Source organism: Rhodnius prolixus, unplaced genomic scaffold (genome assembly GCF_049639745.1).
Source record: "Rhodnius prolixus isolate KJV_2025 unplaced genomic scaffold, Rpr scaffold_1, whole genome shotgun sequence".
In the NCBI taxonomy this organism is placed as follows: domain Eukaryota; kingdom Metazoa; phylum Arthropoda; class Insecta; order Hemiptera; family Reduviidae; genus Rhodnius; species Rhodnius prolixus.
The window spans coordinates 24,266,261-24,286,053 of record NW_027411581.1 but is presented as its reverse complement, the minus strand read 5'-3'; the positions used below and the strand labels follow the sequence as shown (position 1 = coordinate 24,286,053).

Below are 19,793 nucleotides of genomic sequence, written 5' to 3'. Positions count from 1 at the left end.
CGCTGCATTTTTTTAATATTTTTGAATAAACATAGAAAAAAAAAATAAGAACTTATTATGACGCAACTTGTTGCAACCTTAACTAATTAGCATATTTTCCGTTTACCAACTATACAAACCTGTATGAACATATCGTTGTAGTCTCAATAGGGAGACTCATATTATTTCCGTTTTATTTATATTTTTGAATCAATATAGAAAATTAAGAACTTATGCAGTACCAACTGTACAAACCTGTATGAGCATGTCCTTTTTGCTCTGCTTTCTTGCCCTAATAGAATGACTCATATTATTTCCGGTTATATTTAATAATTAATTTACCTTAACCCCATAAAACTTTCCTCTAATTTTAAGTGTAAAAAGGAAAAATAAGAATGAACAAACATTAATTAAAACATTTTATTTAAAGAAAGCATTTAAAGGAAAAAATTAAATTAAAATAAATTATAAATTAAATTTATGAAAAAAAATGCTTGAAACATTCTTGCTCTGCTTGTAAGCATGCCTGTATGAGAATTTCTTCCTCATCTTTTGAGGAGGATAATAACTTGCGCTGTTCTGCCCTTTGCAGCGCCCGAAAGAAATAATAACAAATATTTTGTTATAATTTATATTAAGATTAATATAAGACAAAATTGCATTTTTATTATATTGATATTTAATTACTTTTGTCCAAAATTCATCTTCATCATCACTACTACTACCGCAGTTGGGCCAAAGGGCCTCTACAGGGTTGGGGGTTGAATTCCAATCCCAATTGGATATGTCCTGGGCATAGGTCTGAGAAATATCAATAATAATTATTATTTTATTACTATTTGCCTATTTATTAATTAAAGTTACCTATTGAGAGAAAGTATTAATTATCACTTACTTGCATTAAATAGGAGGCTGTTGCTTGATCCATATTTGTTTTAAAAATGAACCGCGCTCTGCTGTTTAAACTGCCCCCTTCTACCTCTTCAGTATTACGTCATCTTTAACAGCTAATGCAATGTCCCCTCCCACCCATCAAAATTCATACCAGCTACCGGACAAGTTCCAACATGATTTGAACTGACTTATTGTCTAATTTCATTTAACTTTGTGTGCGTATTTGGCTAATTGCATCTCTAACACTTTGATCATTTTTAATGTTTTTTATTATTATTGTTTTTTATCGTGAATTTAAAAGTAAGTTGAACTTTGAACTTATTAATAAAATATAAATAAGTTTTAATTAACTTTTCTTTATTTATCTCATTATTTGTATATGGCTTAATATTGCTCAACTTGCATGTCTGAGCATGCCTTGTTTGTATTGGTCAGTAACTAACTGATATCTCCCACCCTTGGGCATGACGTCACTTATAGTTAGCCAATAGCATTTCGTGTTTTTACTAATAATCGATTATCATAATCGATCCTTCTGATGATATAAAAGTCGCTCCGAATTCTGCTGCGGTCATACAGTGTTTAGTGTTCTTAGTGTCAACAACTTTTCCAGCATCCTGCTTTCTTTGTATTGTAAGTACTTATTTTTATTAACTTTTTACAAATATATATATATTCATATTTTTTATTAGTTCACTTTTTTGTATTTCATTTATTTCTAAGTTTTCAATTTTTAATTTCATTTTATATAGTTAATTTTACTTCTTGTATATATTTCTTTAGTAATTTAATCTTAGTATAGTTTATATTGTTTATTCATTTTTATTAATAATTTTTAAATATTCGCGCTTTATAAATATATATATATATATATATATATATTTGTACTTATTTTGTGTTTTAATATTTTAATAATAATGGAGTGTCAGTATTGTGCAAAAATGTTTTTACGGGGGGACTTTAAGGAACGTCATGAACGTGCTTGCGCCGCAAATGAGCAATCTCGTCAATGTCCAAATTGTAGAGAAAGGTATTCTTCTCGAAAAACGATGCTTGCTCATTTGCGACGCTGCGGTACTGAAACACCAGTCATGGCAAAACGAGCTCGTATTGAGGCAGCTCAAGGCCATTTATACGAAGTGGAGTCAGCCTTTGGGAGGACTCTTCGAACTTTTTTCCTTCCAAGTTCCGGGGCAGCTTGTGATCGCGCCTTCAAGACTAAGAATAAAGTAATTTATGAAGACTCCTCCATCGACGATTCTCTTAAGGAGAGCTTCAAGAAGATTATAGTAGAGATGGAGGAGTCAACACTAAAGGGGAGCGGCTGGTGCCTAAAAGAGTTCGACGGAGTCCTCTTAAAAGTAAATAAATTCACCCCTCTCGGCGGCTCCAGCTTCATTCCCCTTCCTCCTCACATTGCCAATAAAAAAGCCGTCATCAATGTCCAAAATACAGATGACCGGTGTTTTCAGTACGCGTTACTCTCTTGCTTCATCACAAAGGATCCACAACGCGTTAGTAAATATGCTAATCTTGAACACAGGTACAATTTTGACTGCATTTCCTTCCCCACTCCTCTCCATGAGGTGAAAAAATTTGAAAAGTACAACAACATTACGATAAATGTTTTCACTCTTGGAGAGAAAGGAAACGTGTACCCTTTAAAGGTGGTAAAGCAGGAGAAGGAGGACCATCGTGATCTCCTTCTTCTGACTTTAGAGAATGGACGGAGCCACTACACTTACATTAAAGATTTTAATAGATTAGTGGTCCGACAAATTACTGCTCATGAACAAAGGGTACACGTTTGTAAGCGATGCTTTACCCATTTCAACTTGGATGGTGAAAGCATCGCCGAGCGGGTGAGGGAACATATGGAGTATTGTGGAGTAAATAGACCGACCCGGATTGTATTGCCAGAATGTAACGACGATGGGACCGCTCCAAAAATATCTTTCACAAAAATACAAAACCAAATGAGGGTTCCCTTCGTCGTTTATGCTGATTTTGAGGCAAGTTTAAAAAAATGGATACAAACGGAAACAATGTGGGCCGGTCGTACACAACTCCCTACCAGAGCCATCTTCCTATGAGTTTCTGCACTTATGTAAAAGTTGCAGAAGACATATGCCACTGCCTTCCTGCCGATTTTCCTGCGGAAACTTACATCTATACGGGTGAAGATTCCGCAGAGAAATTTATGGCTTACATAAAGGCGGTGGCCGAGAAGGTGGCTCTGGTGTACTCCATTAAGCGGCCAATGCTACCCCTGACACCATCTCAGCTGGAAGACTTTAAACGGTCCCCAAAATGTCACCTCTGTAATCTTCCCTTCAACAGAACCGATCCTAAAGTGGCGGATCACGATCACATCACTGGTGTGTATCGTGGTCCTGCTCACAATTCCTGCAATATCCTCTACCGCACTCCTCGTTTCCTTCCCGTCTTCCTCCACAATCTGAGCGGCTATGACGCCCACTTTATTGTTCGCCAGTTGGGGTATGACTCAAGTCGCATTGACGTCATCCCCAACAGCGAAGAGAAATACATCTCATTTAGCAAGCAAGTGGGCGCTCTAACCGTCAGATTTGTGGACACCTTCCGTTTCATGTCTTCTAGCTTAGATAGGTTGTCCAAGAATTTGCCCAACAATAAATTTATAGACACGGGCAAATTCTTCCCCGCCGACAAGATGGATCTGGTCGTAAGAAAAGGAGTGTACCCCTATGACTACACAGATTCGTTCGAGAAACTTAGGGAGACGGTTCTACCCCCTAAGGAGGCATTCTACAGCACCCTTAATGAATGCCACATCTCGGACGAAGACTATCAGCATGTCCAGTCAGTTTGGGAGGCCTTTGAAATTAGAACCCTAGGGGGGTACAGCGAACTCTACCTTAAGGTAGACGTAATGCTCTTATGTGACATCTTTGAAAATTTCAGAGATGTGTGCATAAGAGCATATTCGCTGGACCCTGCCTGGTATTTCACGGCCCCAGGACTGGCTTGGGATGCCATGCTGAAGTGTACAGGGGTACAGTTAGATCTAATCACTGATTATGACCAGCTCCTGATGGTTGAGCGGGGCATTAGGGGTGGCATTTGCCAATGCAGTCTTCGCTATGGTAAAGCTGATAATGCTTATCTGTACCCAGATCGAGATCCCCATAAGGAATCTAGCTACATTGCCTACCTAGATGCAAATAATTTGTACGGGTGGGCAATGTCAAATCCGCTTCCTTACGGGGGTTTCGAATGGGTATCAGATCCGGATACTCTAGACTGGGGCAATATGCAGGAAGATGGTCCCTTCGGGTATATTGTCGAAGCCGATGTTGAGTATCCGGCCGAGTTGCACGAACTGCTCAACGATTTCCCCCTTCTCCCGGAGAATAGGGTGCCTCCGGGACAGGTTAATAAGAAATTGTTGGCTCCATTGACCAACAGGGAGAAATACGTTGTTCACTTCGTCAACTTGAGGCAGGCTATGGGTTTAGGTCTGCGGTTGGTACGCGTACATAGAGCGCTACGATTCAGGCAGTCCCGTTGGCTTCGCCCCTACATCGACCTCAACACCCAAATGAGACAACAGGCGACCAACGACTTTGACAAAGACTTCTACAAACTAATGAACAACGCAGTATTTGGCAAATTCATGGAGGACGTACGAAAACGAACAGAAATAGAACTGGTAACTGACGAACGTAGAATACGGAAACTAATAGCGAAACCTACTTTTAAAGACAGGACGATCTACTCAGAGACGCTGACTGCTGTACATCTGGACTTTGAACAGATCACGATGAACAAACCAATTTATGTTGGGATGGCCATTCTTGATCTGTCCAAAGTCCGGATGTATGACTTTCACTACGCTACAATGCTGACAAAATACGGACCTGACAAACTAAAACTTTGGTTTAAACAACCAGTGTCCACTTGAAAGATTCTCCATGTCTAAAATAGACAATTCTTTCACGATATACAGTTTTGAGTTGTCTATGAAGCACTGCATGTCTACAGTTATGATATTTGAAAGAGAGAAGAGCTTTTTAAAAAAATTTATTTAACAGCAAAATTAGATGTTAACAGCTCGGAGGGTTTGACAAGAATACAATAGCAGGAGAGCGTGGAAAAATATTAAGAGAACATCAGAACATGAGCATAAGCGGCATAAGAGAGTAAGAGTAAGTGAGTAATGTGGGAAAACTAAGTGTATATATTAATGTGATTCTGCGGAGTCAGCTCGAGGTGTCGGGCTCCTGTGAACATTGCTGTAACTCCTCCCTCCGTTAGATTGAGGCTGTCCTCAGCTTCAGACGGGTAGTCTCGGGTAGCGATGATCTTTCCCATCAGCAGCAGGTTCATGAACTGGAACTTCAGATTGCACTGCATCTGCTTTTTTGCATATTTTCTCACAGCAGTATCTGTTCTGGAATACTATTACAACAGCTAAAAAGATTAATATTACTATAAACAAATAGTAAATAAATATGTGGTCATCAAGATGAATCTCATCTATTGTTTCTAAAGGTTGAACATTAATATTGGCTTCATGAATTTGGTCGAAAGTAAAATTTGTATAAGATTTGAATTTTGGTACTTCAGATGGAGGCATAACATTGCTTTCCCAATATACATAAGGTTTACTATAATTTAATAAATACTCTGAGCTGTTAAGATACATCAATTGAACAAATTTCGGATTCAAAGTAAAATTCTGAAAATTAATATTTACAATAATTTTTGTAACATTATACATTAGATATTGATTTATAATAGGAATAAATTTTATAAATGGAGATTCATTTTTTATAACTAATAATTCACAATCATTTAAGTCTCTATCTTCTAATATTTGATTTACACATTTGTTTTCAACTAAAGTTATATTCTTGCAATAATAATTTTCATTAATTAAGACACAATTACCTGTGAGTAACTCATTATCTCTTATTACGAGCGAAGGATGAACATGAATTGTTACGATTTCCTTTCCTTTAAATACAGGATAGGAATGAAGGAAAAATGTTTCGTAGGTTAGGGATTTGAGCGGAAAGTGTATAAAGTAGGAAATGTAATCATTGTGGATAGAACAATGTACCGTGCCCAATTGCCATAATATTTCTAAGTCTTTTGATATTAAACTTACTTTAGAAGTTTTAACCATGATGTCCAGTTCTTCAAGAGTTAGAATGCTAGAATGTAGGATGTTTATTTTACAAAATTCTATACTTGTCACTAAATAATTTATTTTGTTGTATATTAAAGTGAGTGTACCAAATAGAAATGAGAGTTGTTGGTTAAGTTCTAGGGCACTAGATTCGTTATAGATTAGTTTAAAATAGTCTGTTATTTTTTGATTGTTTGAATGTATAATTTTGAGGTCTTTATTGAATTCTTCTATAAGTCTTTTGTTAACTGTCAGTTGCTTTTCAACATTATGTTCTAAGTGATATTCGTTGGTCTGAACTTGTTTAAGTATATCGTCATATTTAGCTTTATCGTTGGCGACCATGTTACCAGTAAGCCATGATATTGCGGTTCCAAGTCCGTTTATAAGTCCTCGTTTAGCTCTATTTGAATTAGAGTGCAGGTGGGCTAGTTTCGTTTTTGTTTTTCAAGTGTAAATTGATTATGTTAATATAGTGTTCGTCTTGCGTTTTAGCTCGAATGAGTTTCAGTGATCTTTCAATGTTGCCTAATTCTGTTTGCAGAAATTTTAAATCAATGTTGTGCATATATGTATACGTCTGGTTAATCACAAAAGAATCTTGTATTTTGATAGGGGTAATACCATAAGTCTTGCTTAAGTCAGTCGTCTTGTGCGAGACCACTGGGACCAGGAATAGGAGAATGAGCATCTTGTGCTGAAACAAGAGGGTCTTTTTGTTTTATTTGCCTTCTAGGTCTTTTGATGCGATTAGGATGTATTTTAAAGGAGTGCCTAGGATTTAGGTTGGGATTTTTGGCAGTTTTCTTTGTTTTGTCATAAGTTACCTTAAAATATTTAGGTTTATTTTTCTTGTGAAAAGTTGTTCTTAAATACGGATTGTCAGGAATGTCTATGTTTTTCTCACGACTAATGTTTAGCTTCTCTGTTCTTCGTTGTTTTTCTTCTTCCGTTTTATTTTTGACCATTTTATGCACTAATTTTAATTTTTCTAAGTAATTGTTTGCACGTTCTTCTGTTAAAAGGGTTTCCGTAAGTTCGTTAGTGTAAGGATTTTTAGATACACCGAAGGTGATTTCCATAGGCGTTAATTTTAATGTACTGTTTAAGGTATTATTAAAGGCTATAATAGCTAACTTCATATTTTCCTCTGTTTGATTACTTTTTGTTTCTAACTGAATAGCATTTAAAAGTTCGATCAGTGTAGAGTGGGCTCTTTCTAATAAACCTTGCGAATCGGGGTGACCTGGAGTAATATAATATGGTTCGATGTCATACAATTTTAAGAAATTTTTCAATCCTTCGTTGTCGAATTCTCTACCGTTGTCCATTTGTACTATTTTTGGGGTAGGAAATAATGAGAAATATTCATTAAGACAAGATTGTATCTCTAACTGATTAAGACTAGTTAGTGGGTAAGCCATGAGTTTTTTAGAAAAACAGTCTATAATTGTTAGGAATTTACGTTGATCGTATTGAAAGGTATCTAGTTGGAGTTTATCAAAAGGTCTTTCTGGAGTCGGAGTGATTTTATAATCTACATGAACAGGTTTCCTTTCATATTTTGTCTTAAGGCAAATGGGACATTTATTTATATAGTCTGTAACATCTCTTAGCATGGAGGGCCAATAATATTTTCTACGAAGTTGGTTATAACTTTCGTTAATTCCGCGGTGATAGTTTTTTCCAGTATGATAATTAGAGATTATTTCTTTTTGTTCTTCTAGATCTATAACATCTAGATTAAGTTTTTTGTACCTTTTTAATTTTATAGAGCTGAAATTACTAGTAATTACATTTTTAAAGTTATTAAAAATAGATTCGTATTCTTCATTTAAAGGACCTTCTTTAGAGCATAGAATTCCGTAAGTGGTATTAGGTTTTAAGTATTCAGTACAAAGAAGTTGTATGTTAGGAATGTCTGAGGAGTTTTGAATGAAAAGTTTTAGTCTGTTTTTTCCGAATATTTTATGAATAGTCGGTGGTTTTGCACCTCGTTCTAAAATTATTTGGTTCTGTTCGATGTTAAGTATTTTGTCGTCATCTACAGTTACGACCTGTTCGTTAGAACTGTCTTGAGAATGTACAGTTATTAAACTTGCATTTTCGTCGTCATTGTTTTCGTTTCCGAATTCCCTAAGAAAATCGTCAAGTGTTTCTTGGGCTAATTCGTCAAGTATGTTTACTGGGTGGTCAGTAATTCTGGACAGTGCGTCCGCTACGTTGTTAGTTTTTCCTTGGACATATTTAATATCAAAATCGAATTCTTCTAATAAGAGTTTCCATCGTATCAACTTTGAATTTGGTTCCTTTATATTGTGTAACCATTGTAAGGGTTTGTGGTCAGTTTGTATTAAGAATTTCCTTCCGTACAGGTAAGGACGAAAATGTTTGCAGGCCCAAACGATAGATAATAGTTCTTTCTCGATAGTGGATAGGTTTAGTTCATGTTTATTAAGGGTTCTAGATGCGTATGATATGGGTAAGTCTTTTCCGTTAGTTATTTGAGATAGTACTGCTCCAATAGCATAGTTTGAGGCGTCTGTAGTTAGGATAAATTGTTTGGAGAAGTCTAGAAGTTGAAGTATTGGGCTGTTTTGTAGTAAAAGTTTAAGTTTTTCAAATGCCTGTTTGTATTCTTTGTTTTCTGTGTCTATTTTTGCGTCTTTTCTAAGTGCCAAAGTAAGTGGTTTACAAATTTTTGCATAATTTTTCACCATTTTTCTGTAATAACCTGTTAATCCTAAAAACTGTTTGATTTGTTTGGTTGTCCTTGGGATGGGAAAAGTTCTAATTGCTTCTAACTTTAGAGGATTGGGTCGGATTCCATCCTCAGAAATGAGATGGCCTAAGTATAAAAGCTCACGTTTGAAAAATTCCGTCTTGTCAAGCTGTATTTTCAGATTATGTTGTTTCAGTTTGTCGAATACTGTTTTTAAATGTTTTAGATGTTCGTCTAGGCTGTCCGAGAAAATGATTATATCGTCCATATAAATTAAAACGTTTGGTAGTCTTGAGAAAACTATGTTCATTGCTCTTTGGAAGGTTGGTGGTCCGTTTTTTAATCCAAAGGGCAAGCGACAAAATTCGTAGTGACCAGTTTCAGTGGAGAATGCGGTTTTTGGGACCGATTCTGGTTCTACCTCAATCTGGTGAAAGCCTGAAGCCAGATCTATGGCCGAAAAATAGGTGGCTCTCCCTATTTTCCCAAACAGATCCTCGATGTTTGGCAGAGGATATTTATCTGCTATAGTTTTTTCGTTCAATTTTCTATAATCAATAACAACGCGAATTTTCTTTTTTCCTGATGCATCTGCCTTTTTTGGAACTACCCAAATGGGGGAGTTGTAAGGGGAATTAGAATGTTGTATTATTTTATTTTGTAATAACTTATCAATTTCGATCTGTACTTCTTTTTGAAAAATTTGGGGATATCTATAATTTTTAGTATATACTGGTAGTTCGTCCGTAGTGTTAATTTTATGTTTTAGGAGATTCGTACAACTTAACGGTTCGTTATCTTTTAATATTATTTCTGGGAACCTGTTAACTAAATTTATTATTTTATTCCGTTCTTCTTCGTTCATATGTTCTGTACGAATTAAGTGTGGAATGCTTTCTACAGTTTCTCTAATATCTTCGGGACAGTTGGTCGCGAAATTATTAGGGTAACATAGAGTATCTACTTCTTCTACCTCCATAGGCTCAGGGCTAATGGTCATAAGCTCATTGGAGTATGCTATACAAGTACATTCGTTATTTTTTATGTCTACAATTCCTTCTTCTATATTAAATTTACTATTTTTAATAGATTTAAGTAATCCCGTTTTCAAGTTGGGAGTTGACCTAACAGGTACAGTGATTACATTAAATCCTGGTTTTAAATTAATTTCCTTACTGTCTATAGATAATAATAATTGTTTTGCTCCGCCTTCGTATTCTAATAAATTTTTTTCAAAGTTCACATTTGCTTTAATTTCTCTTAATGTCTCATGTCCTAATAAAATATCGTACTTCGGGGAGAAATCGAATAGGTACATTTTAATTTTCTGAGTATTTGGAAATACTAGATCTGGTACAAAGTATATGTATTCAGAACCTTTGCTGGTTCCAGCGGGGGTTTTCACAATGAATTCTTCTTTATACCTAGTAATATTAGGGGGAACAAGTGATGGTTTTATGTAATTTTTTAACGATCCTGTGTCGATTAGCCACTTTCTGTCTTTGTAGTCGATAAAGTGTGGTAGAGATTTATTAATTATCTTTAACTCGAACTGTCTGGGGGTTTCGTTGGATGTCTGCCTAAGTCTAAAAAATGATTGAAACGTTCTGTGATGTTACTCACGGCGTCCGTTAGTTGATTAAGTTAAGTTTGCATTTTTTCCGTTTCTGGGGCTTCTTTAATGTAAGTCATTTCCTGTGGTGATTTGTAATTTCTAAAATTTGGGGTAGCGTTTTGTGTTTTCATCGAGACCGTATTTTGAGAAAACCAATTAGGATGATGCGGTTGATAGGAATTTCGTTGGTAATTGGGTTGTGGGAAGTTCGGTTTAGGATTCCATGGATTGGGTTGTCGCATCGGTTGATTATAATAGTTATAATGAGGTTTTTGATTTGATGGTTTATTATGATAAGGTTTGGAAGGTACTTTAGGTGGTTCGTAATTTGGGATTTTAAAATGTGGTATGTTCTGTGGTCTCCTTGTGTCATTTTTGTTAATAACATCTAAGGTTGAATTATATCTTAATTGTTCAAGTACTATACTGCAGTCGTTTATGAGTTTAGTTCGTGCGTCTTCTAAGTTTTTTGGTTGTAGAACTTGTAAGTGTGAACCTAGAGTTGGATGTATTCCGTGAAGTAAAGTTCTTACAAGTGTCGCGTCTAGTTGTTCCGTTAGCATTGTTAATATCGGGTTATGTACTCCATCTAACTTGTATCTAGTAATGACGTTAGTCCGTTTTTCGTCAAGTTTATTTAGAAATTCTATAGGGTGTTCCCTATTGTTAGATTTCATAATGGTAATTTCGGCAATTAGGTCCGGAACAGTTCTATTATCTGCAAAATTTTTCTTTAATATTCTAATAATATCCAGTAAATGATCCGCGCTATTATTTAAGACAACAGCCTCTGCGGGACCGTCTAAATGGCTCATTGCTGCTCTAAATAGAATCCAGTGATTGCTATCCCTCTCCCTTACAGTTTCGTCGCAATGTACCGCGTAAATGTCTTGAAGGGTTGATATGAAATTAGGTAATTTATAGGGAGTTCCGTCATAACGGGGAATGTATTTGAGGACTTCAAGTGATATGGGTTTAGAGACTAATGGGGCTTCGTTTGCCATGTTAATTTTAAATAGGAAAAGAAAAGGAAATATACACAAAATAAGCAAAAATTAATAAAAAATAAAATTAGAGATAAGAGAGAATTACTCACAAGAAATTGATCTTGGGTTCTTCTTTCTGTTGTGATGTTGCTGCTCCTGGATGTCTTCTTCCTCGTCAGGGCTGCTTCTGCTGATCGGGGCGAATGACCACGTAGAAAATAAAATATTTTTAAAAAGCTTTTCGAGTCCGTGTTTGCGGGCGCCAGTTATGATATTTGAAAGAGAGAAGAGCTTTTTAAAAAAATTTATTTAACAGCAAAATTAGATGTTAACAGCTCGGAGGGTTTGACAAGAATACAATAGCAGGAGAGCGTGGAAAAATATTAAGAGAACATCAGAACATGAGCATAAGCGGCATAAGAGAGTAAGAGTAAGTGAGTAATGTGGGAAAACTAAGTGTATATATTAATGTGATTCTGCGGAGTCAGCTCGAGGTGTCGGGCTCCTGTGAACATTGCTGTAACTTACGACACACGCACCCGACGAGGTCATGATTGCAATTGATACAACTGAATGAAATTTTTAATCGAACTGGCTTGTCTTAACATGTCCCAACGTGCACAGACATGGAATTTATTACATTTTCCTCTAAATAATTAAAAATTTTTTTTTTATAAACTTAATTTTTCTTTCATTTTTTTTTTTAACTAAATTATTTTTTTAATAATTTTATAACAGAAATCTTGCACTAAAAGTATTATTTTAAAAAAAATATATATCTTCCAATTTTACATAATTTCTTTCCTTTTTTTTTATATATATATATCACATAAAAATAAAAATAACTTAAATAAAAATAAAATTAAAATAACACTTAAAAGAATTCCAAATCATATTGGCGATTTTTTATTCCTTTATAGAGCAAAGCTATTTTTCTGTGTGTAACATCATACTCGTCGATAATTTCTTTCGTAAACATGTCGGTGAATCTATTTAGCAGGAAAACTATATTTGGTTGGTCCTCAAACTGTGTAGGTCCAACATATCTGATGTGTGCTATTATGGCTTTTCCATATTTAGTGTTAATCTTATCAAATTTAACTATTTCATAGCTAACTCCTACGCGAAGGTCGGCAAGCCTACCAATCTGTGAGGAGCTTTGGTTAGCATCGTTGAGGTACGCTGCCAAAGTCGACATCTGAAGGGAATTTTGAAAAAAGTACATATGTAATTAGAAAAATAATATTTTAATTCAATCACTGTGAAGTGTATAAAGATTTATGTAACTATAAAATAGTAGTATAAATACTTACTTTTAAGTATTGATAAAATTTAATTTAATCCGCCTGGGTCGAGTTCTAGAGAAGAAATGATGTTGAATCCTTTATCCTATACCCACACTACCAGTCACAAAGCCGACATGTCAGTGCAAGTCTAATAACTAGTTCAAAATTCAATTGCTAATACAGTTGTGCATAAACATGTTTACACCTGCATGAACCTGATCAGCTTCTGTAATCATTTATTTTTTCAAAATTTAATTGCTAATATAGTTTTGCATAAACATGTTAACACCTGCACGGACCTGATTAGGTTCAATAATAATTTTTTTTTTTTCATTGTTCATCTCCACTTCGAGTAGTAGTGTGCTTCACTGTAATTACTACTGATAGTAACTACACAAAAATTATTACTTATATAGCATTTATTACACACAATTTAATACTGTTAAATCTTTAAAATACTTGAAGATACCAATACAAGCTGTTAATTGGTTAGACACTTGTACACTTTAACCCTTTGATTTCAAGAACCGCAATTATATCTACTAAGCTACAGCATTTATACATTCTTAAGTTGAGCATATAGTTTGTAACATATTTGTTGCTTATCTTCTTTAACTTTGTTCAAATAATTCTATCATTATGTCATTCGAATGTAGTCATTGCAAAAAAATACTTTCAAGAGCATTTAGCAAAAAACGCCATGAAAAAACATGCTTGAAGCGTCAGACTCGTTTCCAATGTGTGGCATGCGGCGAGTTTTATTCTACTAAGAAAACTTTTAACTGTCACATTCGTAGCTGTGGACGGAAAGCGCCGGCCCACTTTACGAAAAAAGCACGATTGGACGCTGCACAAGGACAATTATACGAGGTGGAATCGTCGCTTGGTGGAACTCTGAGAACCTTTTACATACCGTGCTCTGGAGAAGTTGATGTAATGGAATTTCTAGCAGGTAAGCAAGAAACATTGCATCGACTGATTGAAAGTGTCATGGATGGCGATAAAACCGCAATAAAATATAATTTGGTTTTGGAGGCTACATTTGAAAATATGAAAGGGGAAACAACTAATTGCGCATTCAAGACAAAAAACAAGATAATTTGCAAAGACTCCTCTATTGAAAAGTCTCTAAGAGAAGGCTTTGATAAGATGATTTCAGAGATGGAGGAGTCCTCACTTAAGGGGAGTGGATGGACAATCAAAAAGTTCGATGGAGTCCTCTTAAGAGTGAATCATTTCCAACCTTTAGGCAGCAACTGCTAGATCTCATCCATCCTTCTTCATTCGCCACAAACGACACGAACACCAAAAAAATAAAAGAAGAAAATATTTAGTGACAGTTTTTCCTAAGATATGAAAAATAGTACGCTACCTTTTGTGTTAAGTATTCATTCATGCTTACCCTGTTTTAAAAACTTATATAATATTACGTTACAGATTATAATTAAGTACTTCTGTGTAGTACTGGGAATATTTTATGTTGTCATGTATAGTTCAGGTTATTAAACCAAATAGCAGAAGAAGAAGAGACCCAATACCTTTCTGTGAGAGATTTAACTCTCAATATAGCCTACCCCATTATCAGTATAAATAAAATAGATACGAAATTTGGGGAAAGTAATTTTAAAAGAAAATAACCGAAAATTGAGATGTTTTTTACCGAAAATTTTCGCAAAAAAGATCGATGAAAAAATTATTAATAAAAACAAACCTCTTACGCTTTCCCTTAGCGTAAGAGGTTGGTATTTCCCTTAGGGTATTGGAAAAAATAAATCTTTTCAGTTAGAATTTGCTTAATAAATTTTATATATGATATATGATATTTATTTGTTTGTAGGTTACAACCTGTTCCAAAGAAGTTGGTTTTTTTTTTGTTTACATAAAATTTCCAAAATAACTAAAAAACAATACTACTCGTACAATAGAAATAAAACGATCACTTCAATCACTGATATGCAAAACTTAGGGAAAAGAGAGAACAAAATAACAATCATAATAATTAAAATAAAAACAAAACTGAATTAAAGATTGAAAGCTAACGTCATAATTACTTGATCAACTGAACTTATTGTACTATTCATTTAATAAAAAAGATCGGAGCTTTAAAACATTTTCTAAATACTTATAGACTCTATGGATATTATTCTGATCAAAATTATTAGCTGTTCTTTCCATTTCTTTATTCAATTCTAGATTGTTGAAATTTAAATCTTTCCTGAAAACATCATACACAGGGCATTCTAGAAACAGATGAGCTATATTTTCATGTTTTTCATCGTTACAAAGGGTACAAATTTTTGTAGAGTCTATTCTATACATATGTAATTTTATAAAAAGTAAATTTTATAAAATAAGGACCTGCCATTCTAAATTGTATAAACAATCTAACTGCTTGAAATAAAATTTGATCGGCTAAATAGGATTGGCATATTTGATGATTTAAATATGAACACTTAGTAAAAGTAACGAAATTAGAACCGATCATGCGATCGAAATCAGAGCTAATTAAATGCTTTTTATATTTTTCTAATATCAAGTTAATGGATGATTTATCTTTTATATATGTTATTAGAGAATCAGAATTTTCTATTTGTAAAATTGAAAAAATATCAAATAATTGTGAATACCAGTTGTACTTTGAAAGATTTTTAGGTTTGTCATGAAATGAAAGCAGTTGTAGGACACAGGTTTTACAATAATTATCAGAATCATAAGTCAAAATTTTGAATAATAGATTAAGGGAAGCTTTGAAAATTGAATTTTTAGACGTCCTGTTTCCAAACGAATCAAGTATCCCGGAGTGCCGCGAGAAAGAGAAAAAATTCTTTTGTAAAAATTTAACTGTACCCTTTCCAAATCTTCTAAATACCTGAGCGCCCATACAGGTGCGCAGTACAATAATGTATTTTTCACTATTGAGTCGAACAAGTAAATTTGAGAATCCCATTTCTTAAATTTTCCTTTACTTAAAATTTGGACTGCCGAGCTAGATGCTACATTAGATTTACAAATAAAGCTTTGGGAAGCCTGATTAAATAGACCAGTTTTAAAAAAAGGTACACCTAAGTATATATATTGGCTAACAGTTTCAATCTTCACATTATTGTAATAAAATTGTCTTTCTCTGGCCGGAACGCGACCCTTGCTGAATTTCAATATTTTTGACTTATTAACATTGACTATGAGTTTGTTGATAAAACAATATTCTTGTTAAGAGTTTGATTTTAAATTGCATGTCTGTGTAACTATCACCAAAAATCACTAGGTCATCGGCATAAGATTACAAAATTAAATCTGCCTGACTATCTATACGGATTCCATTGGCGTCTTTTTCTAGCTTTATACAGATACGGCAGCAGTTGTTTTCTCACTTGTCTAACCTCATACAAATAATCTTGGGAAATGCTGATTTTGGTACCTTTCAAATTACCAGATAGTTTCAACACCTCCATCTTCTTTCGATAAGCAACAAACCTAACTAAAACAGGTCTTTGTGCCTCCTTCCGCCCAATTTTTCTGATTTGATCAATATCTTGTAGACTAACATTTGCCTTTAAATCTTTCTGAAGAAAGATCATAATCTTCGTTTCAAGCTCTTGAGAAGTGGAATCATTAATATTTGGTACATTATAGAGTATCAGATTATTTGCCTTATTTTCCCTCCGCAATCCCCAAAGGAAAGCTTTTGATATTTTAAATTCGTTATTTAACTCTTTGTTTTCAGCCTCCAAACTTTCAATTTTGTTAACAAACACATCTAATTGCTCTTGAAAGTTACTAACTTTCAGATCCAAACTCTGTATTTGTTTATTCATATCATTTTTTATTTCTTCTAATTTATTCATAATATCTTTAAAACCTTCCGCCATCTCTAAATAAATTTTATAAAAAAATATGTCTGATAACGAAATAATAACCAAGGTTTTCAGTGGAAATAGAGGATATTCCCTAATCAAAAAAATAAAAAGCTTATAATAATTCACAATAGTTCTGTTTCATTCAGACCTGTGTCGGTGAGGGTTACGAGTAAAACCGTGTGATTTCATAATGTCATCCAACTACTGTATTAAATGTAGTAAGTTCTTCACTTTAAAAAATAATCTTCGAAGACATGAAAGATGTTAGAGTTACTCTTGCAAAATATGCAAAAATATTTTTAGTAACAAATTTAATAGAGATAGGCATAAATCTTTTTGTATTGGACAACCACCTCTCAAGAAAGTAAGAGTTGATGAGGATATTTCTATTGAAAGACATCAGCAAACATTAAAGTTTGAAGTAAAAGTTCGCAGGATCGAAGCTAGGAGTATTTTAAAAAACTTTTTTCTTATATTAACCTGACCCCCCAACCAACATGGCGAGAGGAGGGGATTTGGATCCGACGTTGATGACGTCATGCGCCAGAACTCTTTCTTTCTCTACTATCATTCATTTGAGAGTGGTTCTTATCACAAGGAATCTTGTTATCCAGTTATCCTAGTTTCATGTCCATGTCGATTTCCTCCTACTACAATAGGTTTGGAGGTGGTTTTGGGCGAGGTTGCAGGTAGATTGTGGGATGTTGGGTAAGGAATTTTTAGGACGGAAAAGGAAGAGGGTTCTAGTTAAGTAAAAATAAGTGTGCTAGGCACGGAAAAGTTTTATGATTATCATGGATATGTGGTCCCGCCTCCTCGGACGCTCAAATGGATTTGGTTACTATTCGGATCGCCCATCACACTTTAACATAGTCTGGTGCCACGAAAGACAGCTTTCTAATACCGAAGCAATAATATCCGTGCTTCTGTGGCCTCCTTCCTAGGACTCTGACTAGTGAGTAATCTCGAGTCAGCTGAGATTAAAGACATGTGTTGGGATAAGAAGCCCGCAGGTAGACGTCTCTCTCTATGCCCAGGACCTACTATTCTACCTTAAGCCTCGCTACAGCATGCGAGGGAGAGATGTTTACCCCGACTCTCAACCAGTTCTTGTCCATGGGACAAGGTCGGGGCTGTAGGGAGGCTGTGGAATTGTTACGATGCCATTTTTTGTCAAGTGATCGGTAACCACGAAGCAGGTGTGAGATGGCGCATTGTCGTGGTGGAGCTTCCAATTGGCGGAAATTTCTGGTCTCCCTCGGTTGACCCGTCACTTCAATCTTTTTAACACTTCCACGTAGAAGGCACCATTGACTGTCTGTCCTTCGGGCACAAATTCCGAGTGGACAACACCGTTCTTGTCAAAGAAGACAATCAACATTGCTTTCATTCTCGACTTGGACATGCGAGCTTTCTTCTGTCGAGGCGATTGCGGAGTGTGCCATTCGTTGCTCTGACGTTTTGTCTCGGGGTCGTACTGAAAGAACCAACTTTCATCCCCGGTAATGTCGTCAAAAAAATGAGGGTCTTCTTCAATGCGTTCCAAAAGATCTTTTGAAACGGCCTCACGGTTTTGCTTTTGAACGTCCGTTAAAACTTTCGGCACGAGTTTGGCGCAAATCTTTCTCATCCCAAGATCCTCACTGATGATTTTGTGCACAACCATTTTATCCATTCCTACCTGTTCTGCGATCATGCGAACACTTAAACGCCAGTCCGTGTTCAGCAAATGTCGCACACGTTGTTCGTTTTCTGCGGTTCTTGATGTTGACGGGCGACCTGCACGGGGCTCGTCCTCCACGCTCTCCCGGCCTTCTTTAAACATTTTGTGCCATCTAAAAACTTGAGCTTGGATAAGCTTTCCCTGCCGTACACTTGCTGAATCATTTCCAGCGTTGATGCACCCGATTTTCCAAGGCGAACGCAAAATTTGATTGCGTAACGCTGTTCAATGCTTAGTTGCATTTTGAACTTGCACACACTTTTTTTTGAAGACGTCTACGCCACGCGTGATCCTGCCTCAACCAAAGCCAGCAGGCGACTGTGAAGCGTTATCAAGGTCGAAGGCCCCACTACCGACTCCAACCGGTCGGAGCGCCCTCTGGCGTACAGCAGCGTCAGGACAAAAATATTCTCATTACTTAAAATACAAACCCTGTATTTATGCGCAGGCTATTTTCAAATTCCAAGCCAACATTTTCCAATAGCTTATTTACCGTCTCGCTACTATATACTTATTTGGCAGAATTTGGACAGATTATTTGAAATCTATTACATAAATCTTGAAGCTCTTTATGCTAGAAGAATTTTTTATGATAATAATTTCTTCTGCTAGTATTCTAGGAATTCGGTCATGAGGCATCGATTAAATTTTGAAATTTTTACGGTAACAGGTCACAGGTTCATAGCAAAACCCCCGGTCGATAAAGTGTTAATAAGAATTGATTTTGTTTTTTATACATACGTTTATAACCACAAATTTTGTTGCAAAAAAAATGTTTTGAGTAAATTACATCGTGTTCCACAGCCTCCCTACAGCCCCGACCTTGCCCCAGCAGACTTTTTCCTCTTCCCCAAAGTGAAAACCGCCCTCAAAGGGCGCCACCACGGGACCCTGGATGATGTCAAAAGGGCTTGCACGCATGCTCTGAAGGATGTTTCGGTTGGTGACTTCCAGGGAGCGTACTGTAACGGAATACCAGTGGTAGGCGGATAAAGGAAGTAATTAAATTATACTTGGCAGGTCAAGGAAGAGAAGGAAAAATACAAAATATAATAAACACAAAATGTAGTAAAAGAAATTATAATGAGTATACTATAATGGCTGATCTAAAGAACTACAAGGGAATAATAGGCTAAGCTAGGGGGCCCTCTTCGTCCCACAGTAATACACACAACTTTCAGCAGATATAAGATAAAATAAAAGGAAATAAAATACAGCGCAATAAGTTTTCTATGAATAACGATAATGTTAGATATTAAGAGCACTCCACGAAATCACTAAGCTAACCCAGGGTATTCTAATGAATTCTAAGAATTAACTAAAAAGGTTCTACTACGTCTTTAATCACGAATGCTTCCTAACAAGCCTTACTGTACTTACAACTACTCCTAACAAGCCCCCACCAAACACCCCGTATTGATAAGAAAAAGATAAGCTTAAACCCGCGGTTTTCTAACAATTAGCACTTTCAGGTCTAATAACAGTCTAATTAGTATAATACCCCATTAATTACGTCCAACCAGGGCCAGTGCAATTTTTGTGTGCCGCCTCGGCGCCA

The 19,793-nt window shown here is 35.5% G+C and overlaps 1 protein-coding gene across 7 annotated transcripts in view; it reads left to right on the top strand.

The window, feature by feature from the left end:
* Nucleotides 1–19,793, top strand: part of LOC141447542 (lanC-like protein 3) — a 190,674-nt gene that overhangs the window by 121,527 nt on the left and 49,354 nt on the right. Inside the window, exon 7 of one of the 7 annotated variants that reach the window (XM_074115235.1) lies at nucleotides 19,256–19,642. The exons of 5 other annotated variants lie outside the window; for them this stretch is intronic. The gene's annotated coding sequence lies outside the window, so the exon portion shown is untranslated. Of the gene's footprint in view, nucleotides 1–14,492; nucleotides 16,046–19,255; nucleotides 19,643–19,793 lie in introns of those variants that run through there. One more of the 7 variants, XM_074115248.1, reaches the window with a different exon arrangement.